Source organism: Balaenoptera borealis (genome assembly GCF_965194805.1).
Source record: "Balaenoptera borealis genome assembly, chromosome: 1".
Lineage (NCBI taxonomy): Eukaryota > Metazoa > Chordata > Mammalia > Artiodactyla > Balaenopteridae > Balaenoptera > Balaenoptera borealis.
In genome coordinates this window covers 108,337,756-108,364,467 of record NC_138860.1, presented here as the reverse complement: position 1 = coordinate 108,364,467, position 26,712 = coordinate 108,337,756, and the positions used below count along the sequence as shown (strand labels likewise).

The 26,712-nt window shown below is 32.6% G+C and overlaps 1 protein-coding gene across 5 annotated transcripts in view; it reads right to left on the bottom strand.

The window, feature by feature from the left end:
* DPYD (dihydropyrimidine dehydrogenase) overlaps positions 1–26,712 on the bottom strand; it is an 815,942-nt gene that overhangs the window by 704,842 nt on the left and 84,388 nt on the right. The window lies entirely within an intron of this gene.

The window sequence follows — 26,712 nt, the reverse complement described above, 5'->3', positions numbered from 1 at the left end:
TTGTTATATATACCATTATCTTACCTTGATATCTTTTTTAGATCAGCCAAATTAAGGCAAAGATCCTTTTTAACACAGTTATATGTTTTACAATGAAAATTAGCAAAATGTATCTAAAATAATTTGAATTCTGAATAAAAGTCCTTTTTTGGATATGTAAGTTGCAAATGTCTCCTGCTCTGTGTCTTGTCTTTTCACTTTTTAATAGTATCTTTTCATAAAGAGAATTTCTTATTTTTAAAGAGGCCCAATTTATTATTGCTTTAATTTATGGTTAGTGCTATTTGTGTCCTGTTTAAGAAATCTTTGATTTCCTCAAGGTTATAAATTTATTTTCCTATACTTTTTCCACAGAGCTTTATTACTTTGCATTTCACATTTAGATGTGTAATTCATCTGGGATTGATATTTGTATATGGTGTATAATAGAAAATCACACCATACAGGTCAGCAGTTAAATCAGTACTATTTATTGAAAAGGCCATCATTTCCCCACTTTAATTCATCTTTTCCATAAAGTAAGACACAGTATACATAGGGTCTGTTTCTGGAGTCCATAATGGCCAACTGCTCAATTTCCTATATTTTTGCTAGTATCACACTGTTTTAATTACTTATATCTATAATAAATAAAGAACTCCTACAAGTAAATATGAAAATAAAACAGACAATTCAATATAAAATGGGCAAAAGACTTATATAAACACTATATAACAGAGACTATACAAATAACTAATTTAAAAAAACATGCTCAACAGCATTAGTAATGAGAAAGATGCAAATTTTAAAAATGAAACTTCACTACACACTTTGAAAATGTGTAAAATGAAAAAGATAGATGATACAAAAGTGGGTTTTTATAGTATAAAAAGCAACTGCAGCACTGCTGGTGGAACTGTAAATTGTTAAAACCACTTGATAAAGCTTTTTGGTAGCACTTTCAGAAGCTGAGCATTCATGTCTTGGAATACACCCAGAACAAATATATAATATGTTCGCCTAAAGTCGTATACAAGAATGTTAATTGTAGCACTATCCAAATTCCCCAGACGGGAAACAAGTCAAATGCACATAAAGATGGAATATATAAATCAACTGTGTTATATTACTACAATGGAAAATACATAGCAATGAGAATGAACAAACTACATCTATGTGGAATAACATGGATTATCTCACAGCCATAGTATTAAATAAATTGACACACAAAAGATCACATAGGAAAATTATTCCACTTACATGAATTTCAAAAATAAGCAAAGCTGGGCTTCCCTGGTGGCACAGTGGTTAAGAATCCGCCTGCCAATGTAGGGGACACGGGTTCGAGCCCTGGTTCGGGAAGATCCCACATGCCGCGGAGTGACTAAGCCCATGTGCCACAACTACTGAGCCTGCACTCGAGCCCGCGAGCCACAACTCCTGAAGCCCGGGTGCCTAGAGCCCGTCCTCCTTAACAAGAGAAGCCACCGCAATGAGAAGCCCGCGCGCCACAACGAAGAGTAGACCCCGCTCACCGCAACTAGAGAAAGCCTGCACACAGCAACGAAGACCCAACGCAGCCAAAAATAAATTAAATAAATAAATTGTTTTAAATTACCTTTAAAAAAACAACTTGGAAACAAAAATAAGCAAAGCTACAGTGAATAGTTCAACAATAAAAGTAAGAAAACAATTCCATTTATAAGAACATAAAAAATAGAATACTACTTAATAACTTTAACAAAAGAAGCATAAGACTTGTGTACTGAAAAGTAAAAAACATCATGACAAAAATTAAAGAAGACCAAAATAAATGCTAAGACATCCCATGTTCATGAATTAGAAGACAATATTGTTAAGGTGGCACTACTCCCTAAATTAATCTAAAGTTTCAATGCGATTCCTGTCAAAATCCCAGCTGACTTTATCTTTTTTGTGCAGATTTTGATAAGCTGATTCTAAAATTCATATGAAAATAGAAGGGACCCAGAATAGCCAAAACCTTCTTAAAAACAGAAGTGCAGAGTTGAAGGCCTAACACTTCCTGATTTCAAAAATGACTATAAACCTACAGTTATCAAGACATATATCCACATATATATATATATACACAAATGTTCATAGCAGCATTATTCATAACAGATAAAAAGTAGAAAAAATGCAAGTCAATAAAATGATAAATGGATAAGCAAATATGGTATACCAATATAATGATATACTATTCAGCCATGAAAAGGTAAGTTCTGATACATGATGAGCTTTGAAAACATTATGCTAAGTGAAAAAGCCAGATACAAAAGGTCACATTGTATCAATTCATTTATATAAAATGTTGAATACAGGCATATCCATAGAGCCAGAAGATTAGTGGTTGCCAGGGGCTGCAGAGAGGGAAGGAATTACTGCTAGTGGCAACAGGGTTTCTTTTTGGGGACATGAAAGTTCTGAAATTAGTGGCGATCAATACACAACACTGTGAATATACTAAAAACCACTGAATTATATGCACTTTAAATGAGTGAACCTTATGGTATGTGAATATATCTCAATAAAGCTACTATTTTAAAAGTAGGTAAAACTAATCAAGGTGTTGGAAATTAGTGGATAGTGACTACAGGAGACAGAAGAGGGTCTTCTAGGGCACAGTTTAATTCATTTTGTGAAAATTCATGGAACTGAATACTTAAGATGTGTTTAGTTTTCCATATGTAATACTGCAATAAAAAGCTTTTAGAAGAGAGTTCAAATTCTGGTGAAGGGATCATAATGCAGTAATATATTACTACAGTTAAAGAATGCAGATCAAGAAGTTCAAAGTATCTGACACAGTAAGTGTTAGCTACCAGCTAATAATAATAAAATAACATTTTATTATTTACTAAAATTCTGTACTAAAGATCCAATTCTTGTAACTTACCTTGATAAATTTTTGATACTTCATGAACTAAATTATGAACTTTTTCTCTATACAGTGATAATCTTAAAGAATGACATTTATATGACTATAATTGCAAAGATGAATAACTAAATTATTTGAATTAGATGGCCTTTGAAGAACACTTTCCCAGTACTTCTGGGATAAAAATTAGTCTGGACCTCTAAGGCAGAAAGCAGAGTTTTCCTTTCTTTATTCAGGAAAAAAAGAGGGGGGGGACAAATATAAATTTTACACTGAAAAGATTATAGTGCCCTTTCAAATATTTCTATGGAAATAATAATATTTTTTAGAAGCTTTATATTCATAGATGTTCAATGCAGCATTTTTATGACAGTGAAATATTGGGGGGGATCCTAAATTTTCAACAATAAAAGAATGGTTAAATAAAGCACTTTAAATTTGAGGGATATTATGCATTAATTACAAATGCTGTTTAGATAGAGTTAGCCAATGTTTGTATGACATTGTGTAATTTTTTTAAAAAGACACTATAAAATTGAATATGTTGTATGATATGATTACAATTTTGGAAAACAAAACAAGCAAAGCCAAAAAAGACCTAGAAATGAAATAGTAACTCAGATTATCTCAAAATGTTGAATAAACAAGGGTTTATTTTTTTACTTATAGTTTTCAATATTTTCCAAAGTTTCAGTTATAGGTTTATATTTCTTTTTGACTTCAAGATTTAAAAAATTAAGAGTTTTTATAAAGATTTTGGAAGTATTTGTATATTCTATGCTGAATATGCTATTTTTGTAAAATATAATACAACAAAATAATTGCTAGCAAAAGAAATTTAATATAAGATAGGACTTGACTTTTCCAATATTTATTTTTTCTATTAAATATGCACTTGACTAATTAAGATTTCTGCTTCCTCTGATTATTTGCCAATGAGTTCATGAAAGTTTTAATATTTCAAATTGTCCAAAAAAAGTTTCCAATCAGTTTGCTTTCTTTACTTTTGCACACCCAAAAAGAGGTATAAGGATGTACACAAAGCAGTAAACGAAAATAAAGTCATATAATAAAATCAGTTACCTTTATTTGCTATATTCAACCTACAACATAGCTTAATGTGAACAACTGATACTCAAATAGTGCCACTTGGGCTAAGTGAATACCTGAAAAGACCCAAACACAACTACTAGTTATATAATATTTGGAATGTACTGTTTTTAACTTTCATATATTTAAACTTAATAACAGATGACTAGTATTTATTCATGATTCTAAACAGACTTCGCAATACAATTTTTAGAGTTGCATAATATTCTACTGCACCCATGTGCTATTATTTATTTAGCTAATTCCTTTTTGGTTTGGTTTGGTTGTTTGTTGCTAATGCTATTATAAACATAAAACAAGAATAGATGGCTAAAAATGAAATAAAAGCTTAAAAAGTATTAAGAAAAAATAAATATTCATTGACTGGGATTATTCATTCCAACTAATTTCCCATCTAACTCAAATTGTTTTCATCTAAAATATATTCAAATTACGTGACTATGGTAGAGTCAATACTCAAATTCAGGATTACTGATTCTATATCTCATTCTCTTCCCGAATTTAACTGTTAATGGAAAACAATGCATGTTTTGCCTGTGGTCGTATAATTATACTTATTTTTTTCTAGGTTTGCCATAAAGCCAACCCCATCAATTTAGATGAATCACTGCTAAGAGTCTTACATTTAAATCTTAAGTTGTAAAAAGGTTTCATAACCTTGTTCTTTCAAACTTTACTGGCTCTTGATATGGAAAACAGCACCTATCACTTCCCCACAGGTGGTTTACAAATCAGATGTGGAAATAGATATTTCTATTTAATTGTTTTGGGCATATTTTTCATTTTTAATATATCTCCTACTTTGGATATACATAAATATATACACAGATACACACACATATATAAATACAAATGTGTTTGCTAAATGGAGTCATTTAATAGAAATAAATCTGTACCTTGACAAGGTATTTTTGTTTTGTATGGTTGGTTTTCAAGAAAATCTTAGAAACTTTGATTTTACCAACAGAGATTAACAAAATCAAATAACGTTATATCTGAATCTTTATTTAAGAACAACTGTATTCAGTTAGGGTACTGTCTTCTCACACGCTACCTATAGGAAATGTGAGATTTAATCATTAAAACCAATGGAAAGGCTAGAAAGTCACGCTACTGTAATTAAGAGAGAATTTTAAGATCTCAATTTAGCCATTTAAAGTAACTCCCTAGACCAGAGCAATAATGCCCACGGCAAAACAAAGTCATAGATAACAAATATTTAAGGCAGCCTGATACAACCGTGTGACACAGCAGCTTAGAATCAAGAGCAAACACCGATGCAGTCCACAAAAACCTCTTTTCATCCCAATATCCATTTCTGAGTCCCTTGGGAAAAACTGTATAATAAAATGTAAAAAGCAAAAATAAAAAATAAGCTTTTTTATTTCTTATAATTTATAAATCATTTCAAAAAAGTGAATGTTAATCTGATCAATTTTTGGAAAAGGTCAATTCACAGTAAAATCCATGTGTAGACAACCTTTTCAAAACAGAATTCTTGTGGAAATTTTACTCTTTCAGATTTATATTTTTAAAAATTATACAGATGGTTTCAGAATCTCAAACGAGTCTAGATGCTACTACAGAAAAATGCATCTGCCTCCCTTCTATGTGGTAAATTGAGAGCATAAAGAAAAAATACATATACTTTCTTGTTTGTCTGTTTTTTCTTTTGGTCCTGAAATCCCTCATCACTTTCCTCCTCTTCGCTACCCGCATTGTGGTTTTAAACTTTATTTTGGTCTCCACTGCTGCAGAGAAACAAGTTCGTGAAGGACATTAAGGAAGAAACAAACAAAATTACTGGATTTTGAGTTTTTAAAGGCCTATTCCTAGCATACATAAACAATAGGGTGGAAAGACTGCTTGATTATCTAGCTTTTCCAGCCACAGAGATAGGAGATAACAACATTCTTCTGAAGACAGAGTGAGAGAAAAATTGGACACAGAAGCCTTAAGTGGCCCCACTGAGCTCACTATGGCTCCAGGAATTGAGGACAGGCAAAGATATCAGAGGTGACTGAGAGATAAAGTGTTCCAGAGCATCTGAAGGTATTTCTTCATTTTAATGATGAGAAGCCTCAAATTTAATAGTGATTTTATCTGGAAGTGCTTAAAATGACATATTTTACCATGAAGTGGAATGGGAACCCAAAATGAGTATTGAATAACAGAAAAGGAAAGAATGCTCCATGTTTCACACTCCCTGAGTCTGCACAAAACTTATTGTGCCCAACAGTACAATAGAGGAAATAAATAAGTCTTGTAAACATTTAAACAGTCTAATTGTTACCTTCACCAAAAATACCTGTGTCCTGAAAAAATCAAATCCAAGATTTTTTTTTCAAGAACAATATATGAAAGTACCAAAGAAGAGATACAAGAGTTAAATTCAAATTAAGACAAATGTTGGTCTTTTTCCAGAATGAGATAAACATCTCAAGCAACTAACATTTTTATCTGCTCATCCTCTCCATAAATAAAATTAAGCATCAGATGCTTTAGATGAGAGGCAGAGAGACTCAGTCTCATGTCCACCATCAGTAACATTTTCCTAACATTAGGGACAACTGTAAGTAAAATGGAGCCAATGTCTTCCTATCAAAGTCTATTCTCAGCCCAGTTCATATGAGTACGGATCTGAGAAAAATTATAAACTTATGTTTAAATAACAAATAACTTAATACGCTGTTCATTACAGGGTGAAACCATGTAGCTCAGATTGGGACTTGAAGCCACATGCCAGGACTCAAACCTGGCCTAAACCCAGATTGGGACTTGAACCCACTGTCTTTTAATTGAGATCACACACCTGGTCTCAGGACTTAATGAAGCTCAGGTTCTTGATGTTCTTGTCGCAGAAAGAATTCAGTGAAAGACAAAGTGATAGGTAAGAAGTGGATTTATTAAGAAAGAAACACTCCACAGGCAGAGTGTGGGCCATCTCAGAAGGCAAGAGGCCCCGAAATATGAGGTGGTTAGCTTTTACTTGCTGGGTAATTTCATAGGCTAATGAGTGGGAGGATTATTCCAATTATTTTGGGGCTGGGGTGGGGATTTCCAGGAATTGAGCCACCACTCACTTTTTGACCTTTTATAGTTGGGCTCAGAACTGTCATGGCGCTAGTGCATGTGTCATTTAGCATGCTAATGTATTACAATGAACGTTTAATGAGGCTCAAGGTACCCTGGAAGCCAAATCATCCACCATCTTGTACCTAGTTGGTTTTAACCAGTTTTTGTAATGTCCTATGGCTATGTCATTATTTTAAAGGCTGTGCCCTGCCCCCTTCCCTCCTGTTTCAAGGGGATTCTATATGTTAGTGTAGGATTATCCCAAAATACAATTTCAGGTATAAGTAAGGCATAGGGGACTTTCCAGGATGTAAAAAACTTTCAAACAATTCTAAAAATGAACTCACCCGTGGTGATGACTGATACTTCCTATCTTTCAAGTGCCTTGTAATTTCCCTTGACCAAGATAATTGCATGAGAGAGCTGCAACCATCACAGCAGATGCAAGACAGACAATCTATTTTGTAGGAAAGAAGGAAGGGAAAGGCAAAGGGTAACTAAAAAGGAAAAGGGGACACAGGGAGAGAATGAATGAACAAACTACTCCTCAGATTAGCAAGTACAAGAACAAGAAAAATCAGTGATTAGTAATAAAACATTGGAACAAAAAACAGGCCTATTAGCCTAAATACCATGGAGCAAGAAAGTGGGAACACACAGAAAAAATGGAAGGACATGAAAAGTATTGAATTTAGTGCTGACCAGACATTCCATTGGCTACAACAGGCAAATGTTATCTCTACTTAATTAGTAGGAAACTGGAAATCCATATCAGCAACCAAGGTAAATGTTATAGTTTTTTGGCGTATAAAGATGAATTATATTAATAGTAAACTAGCTAATAACATGAAGGACTTACTCTGTGTTAGACACTTTTCTAGGAACTTTACCCATTTAATCTGCACAACAACCATTGAGATCCATACTTTACAACTGAGGAAACAGGCACAGGGAGATTAAGATAACTTGCCTAAGGTCATATACCTAGTAAGGGATAAAGCAGGGATTTGAACCCAAGGAGTCTGTCCTCAGAGCCAGACTCAAATCCCGCAGAGACTGCTTCAAAATAGTAAACTGAATAAAGTGAATATAATAAAGTTCTTCATAGGTCCTCCTCTATATGTTTGTTGTTAAATTTAGATAACTGGATTGGATGGTAATAGTTTACAAATAAAGTGAGGCATAAGTTCGTACAGAATACTGTTTTATTTCTTTCTGGATGTGCTATACTTTACAAGGTAGAAAAATAAGGAATCCAATATACAGATGTTTAGGCAAAATTAATACCCATAAATATTTTGCATGCAACAGTCTTTATTTGGGTCTGTGACACCACTGTGACAAATATAATGAGCAATTAAATTCCCAAGTGCTCAGATTTTGGCAGCAATTAAAGTAGAAACTAGAAACTAAGCATCAAAAAGAACTGGTTTTGGTGGCCTCCTGCCAAATGAATCCCCATGGGTTGAGAGAAGGTCTAGGGTTTCAACTGTGATAGATTTTACAGTGTTTTAATATCTCATCTGTATTAAGGATTGTATAAAAGTATGATAAAACAAATAAGTAAAATATCAACAGCAACATGGAGGCAAAGTAACACACAAGAAGATCTCTGAACGCTGAGAAGTTTAAACACGATCACTGAAGTATCTTTGCTTAAACTAAACCAAACAATAACAAATTCAACCAAGTATCTAGTGATTCACATGCTGGATGGGGCAGGAAAGAAGCAAAAAATTCAGCAAATTACATTATTAAACAAAAGAATTGATGGTATTACCATATAATTTAATTTCTATTAGGACAGCATTTCCTTTATGAAATAATCACAATAACTAGAACTAAATAGATTGGATCTAAAATTTACATAGTAACCTAATTTTTTTAAATTAGTAAATTAATTTTAATAAATGAGGAAACAGTTTTATATTATTAAGGTCACAGAGAGTTAATGGCACAGCTACTAGAACTTTAGTCTCATAATTACTGAATAACAAAAGCTGAAGTTAATAACAATTAAATTTCAATTCAGAAAAAAAAAACTTGAAAATCTACTGTTAGGCATCATACTAAGCATCAGGGATATAAAGGTAAATAAGAAAAGACCCCCATATTGATAACAATCCAGTGATAACATAGAGAAGAGAGAGGAATTAACTCTCCTAGAGCAGAGATGTCTATGAGTTAATGACTTCTAAACATGTCTTTGAAATGAGGCAAAATTTTCCAGATTAAGGGGGGCTGAGGAGGGGCGAGAAGGCAAAGGTAGTGGAATTGGCTCTAGCCTCAGACCTCAGCATTACTGCCTACTAGTTATAGGTCCTTAGGCAGGACACTCAGTTTATCCTAAGCAAAATATACTTGAACCTTCTAGCACTGCCATCAAAATTAAATAATACATGTAAATCACTTAGTACACCAAATAGAAGGTTTTCAATAAATGGAGGAAGCAAAGGAAAAGAATTAAGAGGAGGAAGAGGAAGAGTATCCATGAACCCCACCATAATCCTAATGAATCAGACATTATGGAGTGAGGTAGAAAAAAGTGCATTTTTCATGTCTCCCAAGTGATTCTAATGAGTAATAAAGTAAAATCAATACAGTCTTTATGGGAAAAAGAAGATTTTTAACTTTTTGATCATAAGATCCCTATGAGAATATAATGAAAATCATGATCCTTTCCTCTTAAAAAATTAAATATTCACAAAAAATTCATATGCATATACATACAATATGCTACATACAATTTCAATGAGCCAGTGGATCCCCTGAAGCCCATCTATGGCCCTATGTCTATGTGCACCAAATTTTAATATGAGGAAGGATGATTTTGTAATGGACCTAGACGACATAGAAATGAAAGTTACAAATATAATGTCCAAGTACATTGAGAAGCAAGGGGTCCAATAGCTGGCAAATTTCTATTGTTTGATAATGATGCTTAAGTTTAAGTATTCATATTACTCATAAAAACTATGTTGCACAAGTCAATCCTGTTGCCAAGCTAAAATGAAAGCAAGTCATTCACTCATTCATTCATTCAATATTTATTTAGATTCTAATAGGTGCCAGATACACCACGGTAGTCACTGGGGATACGAAGGTTAAAAAAAAAAAAAAAAAAAAAAACCTCTTCATGTTCAAAAACACAATTTCAATTCAATAATTCAATAAGGAAACTATTATCAGGCAAGTATGTCCCACATCCAGTGGAAGAATCCTTGCATATTACTGCGATCATTACAAATCTCAGATGACTGGAAGCCTGCAGGACCCACAGGGAATTAACACCACCGAGGTCACAAGTTTTATGGAGGCAATTATAAATTTACATTTCAAAATCTGAACAATTTACGTAAAACAGCACACTCCAAGCTATAAAGCTACAACTCTAAGGTAATTTAGCATTGATTAATTTAATGATTTTCTTTAGGCAGTAAGGCAAACAGGGAAAAGTTAATACCAATGCCTATGTTTCTCATGAAGTCAGAAATTCCTAAGGTCTAAGTTCCTCCAAAGAATGAGTCAATTAGATGAACTTACTCTTCCAGTAAAATGTTACGTTTTAAATCTTGGCACTCAGAAAAAACCTCAAAACTAGCCCCACTGAAGTTCTTTATGAGTGAAGTAAGAAATAATAACTATATTCAGATTTTTTAAATTCCAGATGAATATTCTAATACCAATATACGATTTCCAGTTCTAATCCAGAGTTTCATATTTCAATAGATAATTGCTTTTCCCTTCGGTATGTCTTAACTAGTCTAATCCTTTCAGTGAACATTAAGACAATCATGTTTAGCTAATGTCATTTCACTAATGGTGGCCAGCTTACAATCAAGGCCTGTCTAGGAGAATCTCGTATGAGTCACAGTGAAATAGAATATAATATAGTAGGAGACGTAGGAGCTGTGGAGACAGGAAATCTGTTTTTAAGTTCCAGCTTTGCAAGTAAACTGTTTATATGTTCTTAGGAAAATGCTTAACATCTCAATCTGCAAATATTTCCTCATGAAATGAAGATATCAATGAAAATGATAAAAGTAATGACACACACTTCAAAGTGTTGTGAGGAAAAATTAAATGAGATCATGTATGTGAAAATATGCTCTAAACAAGAAAGCACTGTTCAAATAGTGCTATACATTTTTAAATGGATAGAATAAATCTCATTTCCAGGCTCATAGTCTAAGTCAAAATGTATTTTAGCTACAATTACCTTTAAGTATTTTAAATTTTAACTCTTATCCATGGTAAGAATTAAGTAATATTTTAGTACTTTCCCAAGGTGAGCAAAAATTAAACAGTTCTGCTGCAGAATCCTACCTGCTGAGCATTAATTCCTATATCTAAAGTAGGTAAACAAAATTCAAGATTGAGTATTTACTTTTTAATCTTAATTTCTTATTCAAATTACCACATAGTCCTTTACATAACGTATGGTTATATTTTGTCTTTTTTGGATTCTATTTTTTTTTTAATATTTATTTATTTATTTATTTGCCTGTTTCAGGTCTTTGTTGCAGCACGCAGGCTCTTAGTTGCAGCTCACAGACTTCTCTCTAGTTGTGGCGTGTGGGTTTTTTTCTCTTCTCTAGTTGAGGGTGCGCGGGCTCTAGGGAGCGTGGGCTCTGTAGTCTGTGGCACGCGGGCTCTCTGGTTGAGGCACTCGAGCTCAGTAGTCGTGGCACACAGGCTTAGTTGCCCTGAGGCATGTGGGATCTTAGTTCCCTGACCAGGGATCGAACCCGCATCCCCTGCATTGGAAGGCGGATTCTTTACCACTGGACCACCAGGGAAGTCCCCGTATGGTTAGATTTTCAATGAATCTCACTTGGTTTACAGGATAACCAAATGAAAAACAATTATCATTATTTCAAAAAATATTGTGGAGTACTATGTGCCAGACACTGCCAATCTCAAATCGCTATACAAATCTTAATATTTGCTTCTTAGAAGTCATTATTACTTATTCACCTAATCTTGAGGGGGAATAGCCTTTCAAAGAGCAATTTAAATAATGAAAATCTACTACTTCAACTGCGAAGTTTGCTCACCTTCAAGCTCTGTTTGATAGGACCGATCTCATTTGCTACCAGGCTTCCTGAACTCAATTTGCTCCCGTGACAGTGCCTCCTTGCTGTTCCTTCTACACAAAAGCACCCCTTCTCCTCAGGGCCTTTGCACATGCTGCTCCCTCTGCCTGAAATGTTCTTCTGCCAAATATTCACATGGTTTACTCTCTCATTTCATTCAGGTCTCTATTTAAATGGCACTTCTTTATAAACATCTTCCCTAACCACTGTCTCTAAAAATGAATTTATCTTCACTCTCTCTGCCGCCTTTCCCTACTTTACTATTCTTCTTCATAACATTTATTATACCTAACATTATATTACATGTTATGGTATTTTAAAAATACTGACTGTATTCATAAAGGCAAGTGGTTGTTTTTTATTTATAAATATTGACTATTTATGAAGGCAAGAGGATTTTTTTATTAATTTATTTACTACTACATTTCCACATAGTACTTAACCATTAAAGGCTTGTTGAATGGATGGTCTAGGAACTTTCACATACATGAATCAGATGCTAGCTTCAATTAAAAGTGCAAAATGATGTCAGTGAAGGCAGCTAGCTATCTTTCCTCCAAGAGGCCTTCCATTGTAGCCTTATCTTGACAACTACTTCATGGTCCAAATTTGGTTATTCAGTCTTGCAGACTAATAGCTAATTTTGTCAGTCTGCCTTTCATATTTTGTCTCACATTAACCAAGTTAAAGGAAACAGAGATACCAAATTACAGTGCAAATGCAGTCATTTATTACATGAAACTGTTACATGGACCAGACTATTATGATAACATAAACAGTGAAATTTAACTTTCAGGAAATTCAATATGGAATGGCAAATAAAAATCAATGTTGGTTAGTGAGCATAGATTCTAATGAAAAGAAATCAGACTTTAAAAAGTGTTACTTCAAAAGAGACAGCATAGAGTATTCTTGCATTCCACAAAGAGATCATTCATTACCAGTGCTTTACTGGACATGAATAGACACTGCCCTTGTTGAGCTCTATAACTCATCTTCTCCTGTGATTCTAGAGTTAAGTACTCCTAATGGACATTTGGGTATAGCTAACCCAAACAAGTCTATCTGCCAGTTGAATCTCCCAAACTTTTCAAGATAATTTTTCCTGTACATACTTGTAAGTCACAACAAAATGTTCTTTGTGGTGCCAAAAAAAAAAAAAAAATCAAAAAGAAAACTATTTTCAAGTCACTATAGTAAGAAAACAAGGACTTCCAATTAAGTGCTTAATAAATTGCTAAAATGGAAGGGAAAAAAAACAAGAAAGCAGAACAAAACCAAAAAAGCCCTGAAAGTACTAGAAACTGATGTTTATAGAATATGCCTGCTAAAAATAAGAATATTGGGGAAAAATTTGGATTACAAATCATAATCTACATTTCTATCATTTTCTCAAGACATTGCTTCAAATCCTAGCTCATTTACAGCACTCTCATCCAGTTCAGCCTATGATATCTACTAAATAGCATGGGTGTATATTTTTTTGATGAATGGCAAAAGCTTACTGGCCAAACTAGACCTTCCTGTGTTCAGTGATACAGTGGAAGATGGACAGAAAGCTACAGAAGGAATGGAAGCTTTGATCACCTTATTTGTCTCCTAAGTTTGGGTATGTGCCCTCCTACTTAAATACCTCTTTAGCACTGGAGTGCATGCAGACCACAGTTCACCATGAATTAGCTCCCTTTCGGCAGTTCCTTGCTATGAACTTCAAATAAATGACAGAACTTTGTATACCTTCAAATAACCCTCTGGTAGATATTTTGAGTCCTGCTATGCTAAATGAGGCCAATAAGAAAAACCTAATTCCAACAAGATCAGAACTTTCCCAAAAGACAACTCTTCAAGTGTTATATATTTATGAGTTAATTTCTATAAAAGGTATTTCTACCAAAACAAAAAATTAAATTCATTTTCTTAATACTAATAAATTCATGGTACCAAGCACTTCATATACTGGCTGATTTGTTATCGTAGAGAAGGATCAATACCAGTCTGCGTAATCTACATTAAAATGCCCATCAATCACATGATCCAACAGCTATTTACCTTTGTCATGTGGAAGCTTGAAAATAAACTATTTACTAATAGTTTTACTAACATCAGTATGCCCCCACTAAATTAATTACCACCACTAGAATGGCAGAGGTACACAGTTGTTCTATATAGGATCTTAAGCCTATTCAAAATTAAAAATTTGATATAATCTGGAGGCTTTAAAATTAAACAATCCCTTGTCCTTGGGCAGCTTATCTCAGAAGCAGTGGGTGTTCTTTCCAGAATAGGGATATCTCAGCAGATGAGGAAAAGTTTGAGGTCAAGGTTGACAGTGTTGGGGGAGTGGAATAATTCCATTATTACTACTCTGACATCAGTGGTATTTTTCTACATCTCAAAGACAATTTTAGATAGTTAAGTTTTTCACGTGAAGGATTGTTTTTAGGAATATCATCCACCTTAAAAATCTTAAACAAGTGTCTCATTTACTGAATCCAATCTGCTTATTCATGCACTTAATTACATAGAAAACACATTATTCTCAGTGTTTAGCACTTAATCTTTAATATGTTTACTTTGGTCAAAATCTACAAATGTCTACAGACCATATGGCTGCATAATGCAACGCATGATGTATTACAACAGTACCATACATAGCATGTACGATGTAAAGTTAGACATCAGGTAAACTCACAGATGTGAACATACACGAACATAGTCTTTTCTCCAGTGCTGGGAAGGACCACTTATTTTCAAATTCTATTAAAAAATAATTAAAAGTTGGCTATGTATCATGTTAAGCTATCTCATTCTCTTGTTCGGAATAAAACCCTTGAGATCGCAGCAAAGTGAGTCAATTCAAACAGGAAGGAGTAATTCAGTACTGGAAGTACTGAAATTTAACAATCTTCAGTGCATCAAAAATTTTAAATGTACATTACAAAAAAAAATATGCAATCCAATCCAACATAAGTCTCCATAAACAGTAAATTGATAAACTGATTTTTGTTTACAAAAACATATGCCTAAGATTTCTCTATAAACATGGAATGCTTGGTACTAGATAGATATCAAACAAACAAAAGACCCTAAAATAGTATTTCTAATCATATATCTTTAAAAGCACACGTGCATTTTAAATATGTGAGAAAAGTTTAATAGAATCATTTAAGTTCTTGTGTTAAGTTAAAATTCAGAAAAGCAATAATTTTTAAGTCACAAAAATAAAGCCTTCTAATATCCTTTTGGTTTTGAAGAAATAAAGGTTTTTACTTGACAGTTACTTACATAAATTTGTATCAAAAAGAGAAGTTGGCAGAGACTTCTAAATTCATAACAATTGTCTATTAGTCTGTTTTTAATAATTTTTCGTTGGCATGTAATCCTCTTTAATTAGATTCCACTCTCTGTTGTTTCAAGACTCCATAAACTGGTGTCTTATATACCAGCTGCTAAAGCAGGAGTTACTGTCTAAATGATATTCACAATGAGTATTTAGAAGGTTTACAATTATACCCTTGCTAATAAATTGTGCTATTTTCCCCAACAATTTTAAGTGCTAATCTTCAGAAGGCATTTTAAAATTAGCTAAAATTCCGTCAAGAGATTTACAAAAATTGTTAGCATGAAGATAATTATGTCACAGTCCTTGGACTCCATCTCTGATTGTGTGCATAAATCAGAAAATGTCAGCTGTGTTTTCCCTTAATAATTATCCTTGCAGCAATATATTATAGTCTAAACTCCTATTATAATTTTTGTTTCTGGTTTCTAAAACATCAGACAATTATTTCAAAAGTTTGGAACTGATTAAATAATTTATATTGCCCAGAATAGTAAGTGATTATCAGTTCTAAAATTTTAAGTATCAGTAATAAGTGGATCAATATGGAAAGTATAAATTCAGTGCTCATGAACACTCCATCCTCAGGAACTAAACACTTGAATGTGTTAACAATTTTTTTAAAATATTGATTGATTAAAAATCTAACATAGCAGATAGTAGGCACATAGAGGTATACATTTGAGTAGAAATTCTAAGACATATATCCTTTTAATTTCAACACTAGAAACACATGAAACATAGTATCTGTGTATCTGAAATATGTGTCAAGTTTCTTATCATCTGTTAATATATGATTTTTCTTTCTTGTAAAAAAATATAACCTTCATTTCAGGAGGTATGAAATGAATAATAAGTTCTCTCCCTTTTGTCCAATAATCATAAATTACAGGTGTGTTTTGATTTTTTTCTGATTAAACAAATTAGACTAAAAGATGGAATTCTGACATAAGCTTAGTAACCATAATAAAAACCAAAGTCTTAGATCGTTATCTTTATACTTAATTAATAGCTAAATAGCAGGAAGTATTTTTGGTGTATTTCTCACCACATCAAGCATTTTAGAATTAGCAAAGATAAAAGTTCCAGTTCTCTGAATACATCAATGCTATAACTTATCAAAATGGCTGGATGTAATAGTTAAAGGCATGTGGCTGAAAGTTGTGGGTATTCAAAGACAGGTGAAAAAAAGGGTATATTTTCCTGAAACATTAATTTCATGAAAGATATTTTGGGAAAAATTTTGAAATTTTGCCAATCAACTATAATCAATAGTCACATTTTCCATGTTATCCAATACTATGTCTTTTCCATGAAATCTCAGAGTGGAAAATAGTTATGTGTACTAAATAATTGGTAAATAATGGAAATTGAGTATTATTGCTGAATTTAACATTATAAACTCTGCAGTCACATCAAATTAACAGGACCACTGCTAGCCCAAAAAGGAGTGTAGCAACTAGAACCAATGATTTCAGCAGACTCCCATGATTCAATTTTCTGAAAAATAAGTTTGTAACCTTCGAAACCAGGCTTCTTTCCTCATCAATTAAACCAACCAATAGACAAAACTCTTTCCCACAAAATACATCAACATTTTCCACAACAACTTCCTTAAAAATGTTTTAGTAATACACATTATCAAGCTTCAATCCTTTCTCAGTATACTCCCCAATATAAAAAACAAGTTTAAAATTGTGCTTAAGTGAATTAGCATATTTAAGTTTAATTTTTCTTTAATTTCAAATTTTATTTAATAATTAGATGTTCAATTGTAAAATTAATATATTTTCCTTGTAAAACTGGAAAAAAATATGAAGTTATATAAAAAATAATAATCTACCCCATATTAAAGTCTATTCTAATCCTCTGTACTAGTCATTTTAAGCACAATTACTATCTTTCTATAGAGTTTTCCATGCTCACAGAAACATATACTTTATGCTGTAGTTTTCCTGTGTGGGGGGGGTGGGGGGGCGGGTGTTTTCCAATAAAGTTCACCTTTTTAAAAAGTCAGCAATTTTTTTTTCACAAAACATGAATATGTAGATATCCTACCAGATCAATAAATATGTCTCTAAAATTCCAAAAACTACATCAAGTTCCATATTTTTAGTAATTTTATTAATGATAGAAATGTACTTTTTATCCTAGCATTTTATTGCTACAAATAATACTATAATACGTACCACTGTACATGGGTGATGATAATTTTTCTTATTGTGGGATAAACTTTTTCGTAGTGGACATGTTAGGACTTTTTTTTTTTCATTTTAATATATATTACTAGATTTTTCACCAAAATTTTGTACCAATTTACAACTCACTAGTAGTGTATGAAAGCGCTTAGTTACCTGCAACTTTGCTAATGCTAGATATTATTAATCTCCTACACGTTTGCCACCTTAAGGCTGGAAATCATTTTACATTTACCTGACTCCTAATGAGGTTGAGCATCCTTTCATGTGTTTACTGGCTGTTTATACTGTCTCTTTTAGATACTGCCTATTCATATCCTTTGACATTTTTCTTAATCATTTATGTTATAAATATATTCCCAGACAATTGCTCCTATTTGACTAGTTTAGGGTACATTTTGCCACACAATCATTCCTTGTTATTTTGTTGCTTGTTTTTAAAGTATATTAAAAGCAATGACAAAAAATGACATAAAATCTATAAAATGGGGACTCGGGGCAAGATGGCGGAAGAGTCAGACACGGAGATCACCTTCTTTCCCACAGATACATTAGAAATACATCTACACGTGGAACTGCTCCTACAGAACACCCACTGAACGCTGGCAGAAGACGTCAGACGTCCCAAAAGGCAAGAAACTCCCCACGTACTTGGCCGTGTGGATGAAAGGCTCTTGGTGCTCCAGCCAGGCATCAGGGCTGTGCCTCTGAGGTGGGAGAGCCAACTTCAGGACACTGGTCCACAAGAGACCTCCCAGCTCCACGTAATACCAAATGGCGAAAATCTCTCTGAGATCTCCATCTCAACATCAAGACCCAGCTTCACTCAACGACCAGCAAGCTACAGTGCTGGACACCCTATGCCAAACAACCAGCAAGACAGGAACACAGCCCCATCCATTAGCAGAGAGGCTGCCTAAAATCATAATAAGGCCACAGACACCCCAAAATACACCACCAGACGTGGACGTGCCCACCAGAAAGACAAGATCCAGCCTCATCCACCAGAACTCAGGCACTAGTCCCCTCCACCAGGAAGCCTACACAACCCATTGAACCAACCTTAGCCACTGGAGACAGATACCAAAAACAACGGGAACTACGAACCTGCAGCCTGTGAAAAGGAGACCCCAAACACAGTAAGATAAGCAAAATGAGAAGACAGAAAAACACACAGCAGATGAAGGAGCAGGGTCAAAACGCACCAGACCTAACAAATGAAGAGGAAATAGGTAGTCTACCTGAAAAATAATTCAGAATAATGATAGTAAGGATGATCCAAAATCTTGGAAATAGAATAGACAAAATGCAAGAAACATTTAACAAGGACGTAGAAGAACTAAAGAGGAACCAAGCAACAATGAACAACACAATAAATAAAATCTATAAAATGAAGCTAAAATGGATTTTTTAGAGGAAAATTTATAACATTAAAAGAAATAACATAGGAAACAATCATAAAATATTGAAAATTATAAAGTATTTATAACAGTTCATAACAGAGAAAAAGAAAAGAGAATCCCTCCACACTTATCTGATGGAAATGGGAATACATTTTTGAAACCCAGGGCTGTAAGATTTTGGTTGGATCTGCTTTGTATCAGAAAGAAGCATCCAAGCAGAAAATAGGGTTGTTATTTATGTTTAAATCATAAAATTTAATATATTCAAATGACATCTGAATAACTAGTTGAGAATAGAGGTTAACCAAATACTGTATTTTTCTTAGATGAAAGCATGAACTTCACTAATTTCCTTAATTTTTCCATGTTCACCATTTCACCATTATTTATGATGGTATGTTCATTTTCCAAACATTTAAAGATAAAATAATCTGTGAAGAAAATTTCACTAGGCTATTTGAGTCTTTTCCTTTTATTTCTTTTTATTATTATTTTAAAATATTGTATTTAATTAGAGAAAAATGAATGGAGTCATGTGTACAATGATGCCAAATCCATGAAAGGCAAGGAGATTCACCTGCTACTATAGCTACTTTGAATGCTCCAGGAGCTATAGCCACATTCTCAGTTTATACTGTGTCTCCATGAGTTTGCTTCTTTTTTCCTGACTGGTTTGAGTAGCAAAACAGGTAGTTTTACGTATTTAAAAGTTTGAAGTATCAATAACTGTAATTTTAGATAATTTTTAATGAAATAGACAAGATTGTGTATAGTTTTCTCTGCTGCACTTCACTGGAGACAAGCGTTGGTCTAAGAAATTTCCATCATGAAGGAATATGATGCTCTGTCAGAAGTTAAAAACTGAAATAAGGTAAATCAACTTAAATTCATTGCTCACTCTAATACAGAGATTTGCAAATTTGGTCTATTTAAACATTCTTACAAGTTTGGGCATGATTCATTAAAAAATTATAAGGAAAACAGTCTATTTATGGTACATGACCAAAATGCTGCAATGAAAATGAAATTTGAAAATTGAATGAAGAGAGTTGATTATGCAGATTGCAAGGCTCAGATAATTTACATGTGATGAAAATTACAGTATCAGTTTTTAAATTAATGGCATTATCAGTCATCGTTTTTCCCTGAATCAGTCCTTTTATGAGATTATCACAGAGACAAGAGAAGATGGACCAAAAGATTAGTGACCCTTTTATCCCTTTCATCCCATCATAAACCACAAGTGGCTTAACTTGTCATCAAAAAATATACTTATCAAAATTTCCGTCAACACAGCCTGGAAATATTGCACTGCACTGCCTCTTTGACTTGATTCTGGATCTCACTTATTAGTGATTATCTGGAGGTACTTAGTAAGCAGTGAGGAAAAGAGAGTGATGGCATCTCTCCCCCACATGACTGTGTGCAATCGCCAATGCTGGGAAGGCTAAAAAAGAATGATAATCACCACGTTGCTGAAATGAATATGTGATATAAGTACTTCTTAATTAAACCAGCTTCCTGACATTGATAGGATCATTGAAACAGCATCCTACCAACTATCCAAAGGAATACCTGGGGAAAAATATTGTTCCTTGGCATAAGCAATTCAAATATTTTAATGTCAAAATGAACAAATCTTAAAGTAATCTGACATACTACATATTTTACTTATTTTGTTTGCTATTAATTTTATCAAACTAGAATGCAATTTCCACAAGAGAAGGTATTTTCCTATATTTTGTTCACTGCTGTGTTCGCAGGGCATCAAGCAGTGCCTGACCATAATAGGCATTCAATGAATGAATTAAAACCATATTAGATGTAGAATTAAAAATTTGCATAAATACTAAAATTAAACAAAAGAGACTTTATAGACATTTCCCCTGGGCTAAAGGCCCAGACCTTCTCTAGTATGCAGGAGCTCCTTTGAAAAGCACTACTTTATTGATACAGTTCTTAAAAACTGACTTGCTTCACAGGGGAAGATGATAAGCATATCTTAATTTTTCTTTAATGACTATTAGTAATACATAAAGTAATGTATTATTTAAATTATTATAAAGTAATATTTCTATTAAGCATATTAAATATTTCAACTTGATAAACTGAGTAGATATCTTGCCATCCTTGTTAGAATAATTAAATGTTGGCTGCAATCATTAACAGAATAACAAGTATAATAAAATTGTCAGTGAATATGTTAAAATTGCAAAGATGAAAAAATTATTTTAGGGCTTAATTCTCAAATGTACTTTTTTAAGGAAAATCATACTAAACTGCAATTCAAGATAATTTCCTCTCTCACTAATATATTATTTAGTTATTTCTATCAGAAGACATCTATATAATATATTTAAATAGTCCAAATATCTTAATTCTTAAATTAAGCATTTTATACATATTACATACACATATATTACATACATACACTTAAACATATCCTACAATTCATATAGGAGCTTACTTGGTATAACTCTCCACCAAATGATACTATTAATACCTTTTACTAATTTCACTAAATTATTATTATCATAATTAACATGATTATGGTATTATCTTAAATAGTTTATATATTACTAGTTCTACAAAGATCTGCTCAATATTGTATTCACTGACAGATTGCTGCTGAGACCACTGAACTGGAGGGGGCCTTGAAAATGCAATAAATGTTTGTTGAACTGAATTGAAACTACTGCCTATTGGTAGTTATGAAGTGAAAATCTATATTGTTTAAAAGACTTCCAAAAAACAAACTTCACCACCTCTCAAGGAATTAAAATCTTCACTCTTAGGATATTCTTTAGTTCTAATCTAAAGTCCTTACGTGTCCCATCCTCTTGTTCTGCACTCAATGGAGATGTCCAATAAATATTTGTTAAACTCCATCCTTTTGTTCTGTTCTCACTGAAGACGGAAAACAGCTAGTCATCTTTCTTTTGTAAGAACTCTTCATCCTTAAAGACTGTTATTAACTCCCTATTCTTATAGTCTCAAGATTGAACAATCCAATGCTTTAGCCTTGCTTCATCATTCTGATTTGTTTTCAACTCTCAATTTATACACATGCTTATCTCAGGAATCCACTGCATTTCTCAACTTTCCTTCTTATTAATGGGGCTCAAAACTGGACAACTTGTTCTATGCATTTAACCAATTTTGAACATAATCAACAAAATGTTGCTTTACAGCTTCTTACTACAGCAATAACTCCCTCTCCAGCAGCCCAATCTAGATGTTCTTAGGAATTAAAATGACACTTTGACCCACTAGAACATACAGATTTACTGGAAGAAGCTATTTTCCCTCATAGCAAATAATGTTTCCCTTCAGTACATTCCGTAGAGTTTTATCATAATTTTTCTCAGCACAAGCCAATTACATGTAAACTGAATACAATTTTAAGACAAAACAAAACAGAGTAAAAAGTGACACCCATGTGCCATTACATGGTAGATTTGAATAATTCCACTGTCTTCCCCAAATCCATTATTTATGGAGCCTCTGACAATCCCCCTGTGAATGTGATATCTGCTGCATAAGAACTTTTATTTCCTCAGCTAAGTTGGAAATGTAAACTTGATTTTCTAAACACTTATAGCATACAATCAGGCTGACCTTGCTTCGTGTATTAACTAGATTAAATGATAGCTGCACCTCTCTCCTTAAAAAGTCAAATGTTCATTAACTGAGTAATACTCTGAAATAGACACTCCATATTATTTGCATACATAAATCATTTTATGGATTTTATTGGTATGGATTTACTAGAAATAAAGTAATAATACTTTTAGAATTTATTCTGAATATTCTAGCTCTCTGTCCTCGTAAAGTTTACATTTTAAAGGAGGGGAGAGAAATGATACAAATATATACTTCAAATATCTATTTAAAATATAGTAAAATACACACTTCAAATGTCAACATTTAACACTGATAGCCTCAAATACTGTTAAATGCTTTAGGGAAAGAAAGGAAGGTAATGCGATAGTGAGGGAGATGTGGACCTAGTACAAACAGAATGGTCAGGGAAGGCATAGTTTCTAAGGTCATGATAGAGGAAAAAGGAATTGCAAAGACCCTGAGATGGCTATGAACTTGGCTAATTTCAAGTAAATGAAACAGTGTTCCTTAAAGTTTGATAAAGTGCATAATGGTAGAACTTAAAACAGGAGAGGTAGACAGGATCCAGATCATAAAGAATCTTGTTAAACCGTGGTAAGGAGTTTGTAATTCATTGGAATTACAACATGAGCCCTTCACAGGGAGATACTTATTTAGCATCATTGTCTTAAAAGCATAAGAAAATCATCACATAATATTTTCTGTTCTCTTTTTAAATCACTATTCCTCGTTTACTAATTTTTTAACTTCTTAAAATATTAGTTCATCATGTGCTTCTATAAAACACGTATTCATCAAGAAGTGTAGATTTCTAAAAAACTGCACAACAGATAAATTACCTTTTAGCTTGTGGGATTAAATATGATGAACAAAAGGGAGGGATGAATGGCTGTCCCAGTCATCATTTTTAGTTAGCCACCCTCAGGTCTGACTTGCACTGCTCATCTTTCACTAAGAATCAGTGCTGTATTTCCAACTTACTGCTAGGTATTTAGAACATGTTTGACACTGAACTGTATATTTTTCCTCAATATAAATTATTTTGGGGAATTCCCTGGCGGTCCAGTGGTTAGGACTCCACACTTCCACTGCTGGGGGGCAAGGCTCGATCCCTAGTCAGGGAATTAAGATTCTGCAAGCTGCACAGCATGGCCAATAAATAAATAAATAAATAATTTTCTTCCCAGGAACAACCAAATACTTTTGGGATGCAGTGACTGTTGAAAACTAAGAATACAATTGCTACAAAAAAGAATCTCAAATAATTATTCAGTCAAGAACTCTCTCTACTTATTTTATTTCTTAAGTACAAAAAAAAAAAGATGTAGTGTAAAAACTAAAGATAAGTGAGGGATAAAATTGTAAAAAAACATAAGCAATTGGTAAAATGTGTCCTTAACATACCTATGAAGCTTAGTAAAAATAAATTATTCTGAAAAGTCTCATAGTACTTTAAAAATAAAACAGATTTAAAACACAAGTTTATCCTAACAAAATAATAAAAAGGATCATTAGGCAGGAAATAAAAGCATGCTATATTTATCAGCTTAAATGAAGGGATGAAAGAGAGCCTCACTCCATTTATTGACTCTGGTATTTACTGATTGTGATAGAGAAGTCAATTAATTCAAATATGTTAAAAATTTAATATTATACACTTATAGAATCAATATACAGTGTATGATTTATTAGTCTAAAGGAAAAGATTAAAATTTCAGCAAAAAAGGAAGAAAGAAAGAGAAATATCATAGATGTGATGAGGGTAGGGTAGGGATTAAGATAGCATTTGAATGCAAGTCCAAATATACCAATTAAACATAAATGTAAAATGGTTAAGCTTCTCTATTAAAAGACATTCTCAGAATAAAAAATAACAAGATATACCTCTATATCAAATGACAATTATAAATAATAGGATGGGCCAGGTAAATGCAAAGAAAAAGATTGTTTTATATTGATAAATAGTAAAATCTGCAAAGAAGATACAGTAACATTAAACTGAGATGGAAATAAAGCATTCAAAACATTTTTTAAATAGTCAATATCAATGGAAAACTTTAAGACATTTCTCTATTTTTTTCTCTTTTTTAAATTATTTTATTGAAGTATAGTTGATTTACAATGTTGCGTTAGTTTCGGCTGTACAGCAAAGTTATTCAGTTATATATATATATATATACATATATTCAGTTATTCAGTTTTTTATATATATATATATATTATATATATACATTCTTTTCCATTATGGTTTATCACAGGATATTGAATATAGTTCCCTGTGCTATACAGTAGGACCTTGTTGTTTATCCATTCTATACACAATAGTTTGCATCTGCTAATCCCAAACTCCCAATCTATCCTTCCCCTACCCACCTCCTCCTTGGCAACCACAAGTCTGTGTTCTATGTCTGTGAGTCTGTTTCTGTTTCATGGAAGTTCATTTATGTCATATTTTAGATTCCACATACAAGTGACATCATATGGTATTTGTTTTTCTGTTTCTGACTTACTTAGTACGATAGTCTCTAGGTCCATCCATGTTGCTGCAAATGGCATTATTTCATTATTTTTATGGCTGAGTAATATTCCATTGTATATATACACCATATTTTGTTTTTTTTAAGGTACTGTTTATCTGCATTCTTTTAATATCTTATTGAAGTATAGCTGATTTACAATGTTGTGTTTAATTTCTGCTGTACAGCAAAGTGACTCAGTTATACATATTCTTTTTCATATTCTCTATTTAACAATAAGAAAATATCATTTCTGTTTAAGAACTTTTAAAAATGGTGACTATTCTCCTAAAATGTCATATTGAATAGATAAAATAAAATAAATTCAAAACAGTTCATCCTTTAAGAGGATGTGTGAAGTGTCATTGTAGAGGAGATAGGAGGTTGGGCTGTGACATGCAATTATATTTTACGTTATTAGGGCAGCAGATCTAATTTTAAAAGTTTTATTTTGTGTGTATATAGCATATAAATATCAAACAATATTATTATATGAATACTTACAATATATGTGTATAATACACATTTAAATTGTCTTTTTAAAAAATCTACAAATATATGAAATTACTAATTATACAATTATGCCTAATTAGATATGAATCAGTGTTATTCATGTCATAGTTATAAAACGGTATTGTATAATTAACAGCAAGTGTTATCTCCCTCTGTACCATCACCATTACTCAGCATCTTGAGTGCTATGTTTGTTTTGGAGAAGCTCAAATAAAAAATCAAAGAGTTTTCAGAGGAAAACAATGAGGAAAGATTAAGGACTTTTTTCTGTGTATTATGAGATTATGAGTCAAACGTTTCCAAACATTTGAAATGTAATCAGTTTCAGTTTGCTTTAAGTTATAACTAACAATTGAAGATTAGATGTGAGAGAAATTTCTTATACAGTATATTTTAAGGAAATAATCTTAAATATGTAAATATGTGAAATCAGGGCCTTTATATCAATACCATTGAGGCATTGTTGACAGTAGCAAAAAAATAAAACAAAACAAAACAAAACCTGTATAAAAATTGCATGTTCAGCTTTAGGGTACTGAATACATAAATTATCATATTACTGTGGTACTAGAAGCATTTAAATAATATGTAGTATGATATGTGATAAAATAATATGTAAATTTTCCATTTAAAGTGAACAAAACGAGGTTATAAACTAAGAGGTATCTATATAATCCCATATTTAATAAAAATATAGAAGTATTAACTAAGACTGAAACAACACACCAAAATGTTTGTGACTTTATTTTTGAGGGGTAGGATTTCAAGTGATTCATTCCACTTTGCTCTGCTCTATGTATATTTCCTAAAATTCTCTAACGCTATCAAAAATTCTTTAATAGCTAACTTTTACTGAATTCTTGCTCTGTATCAGGCATTGTTCTAATTCTTTTAAACCCTACAACAGAGGGTAGGGTTTAAAAGAATTACAAAAGAGCCATTGCTAAATTTGTTGTTTC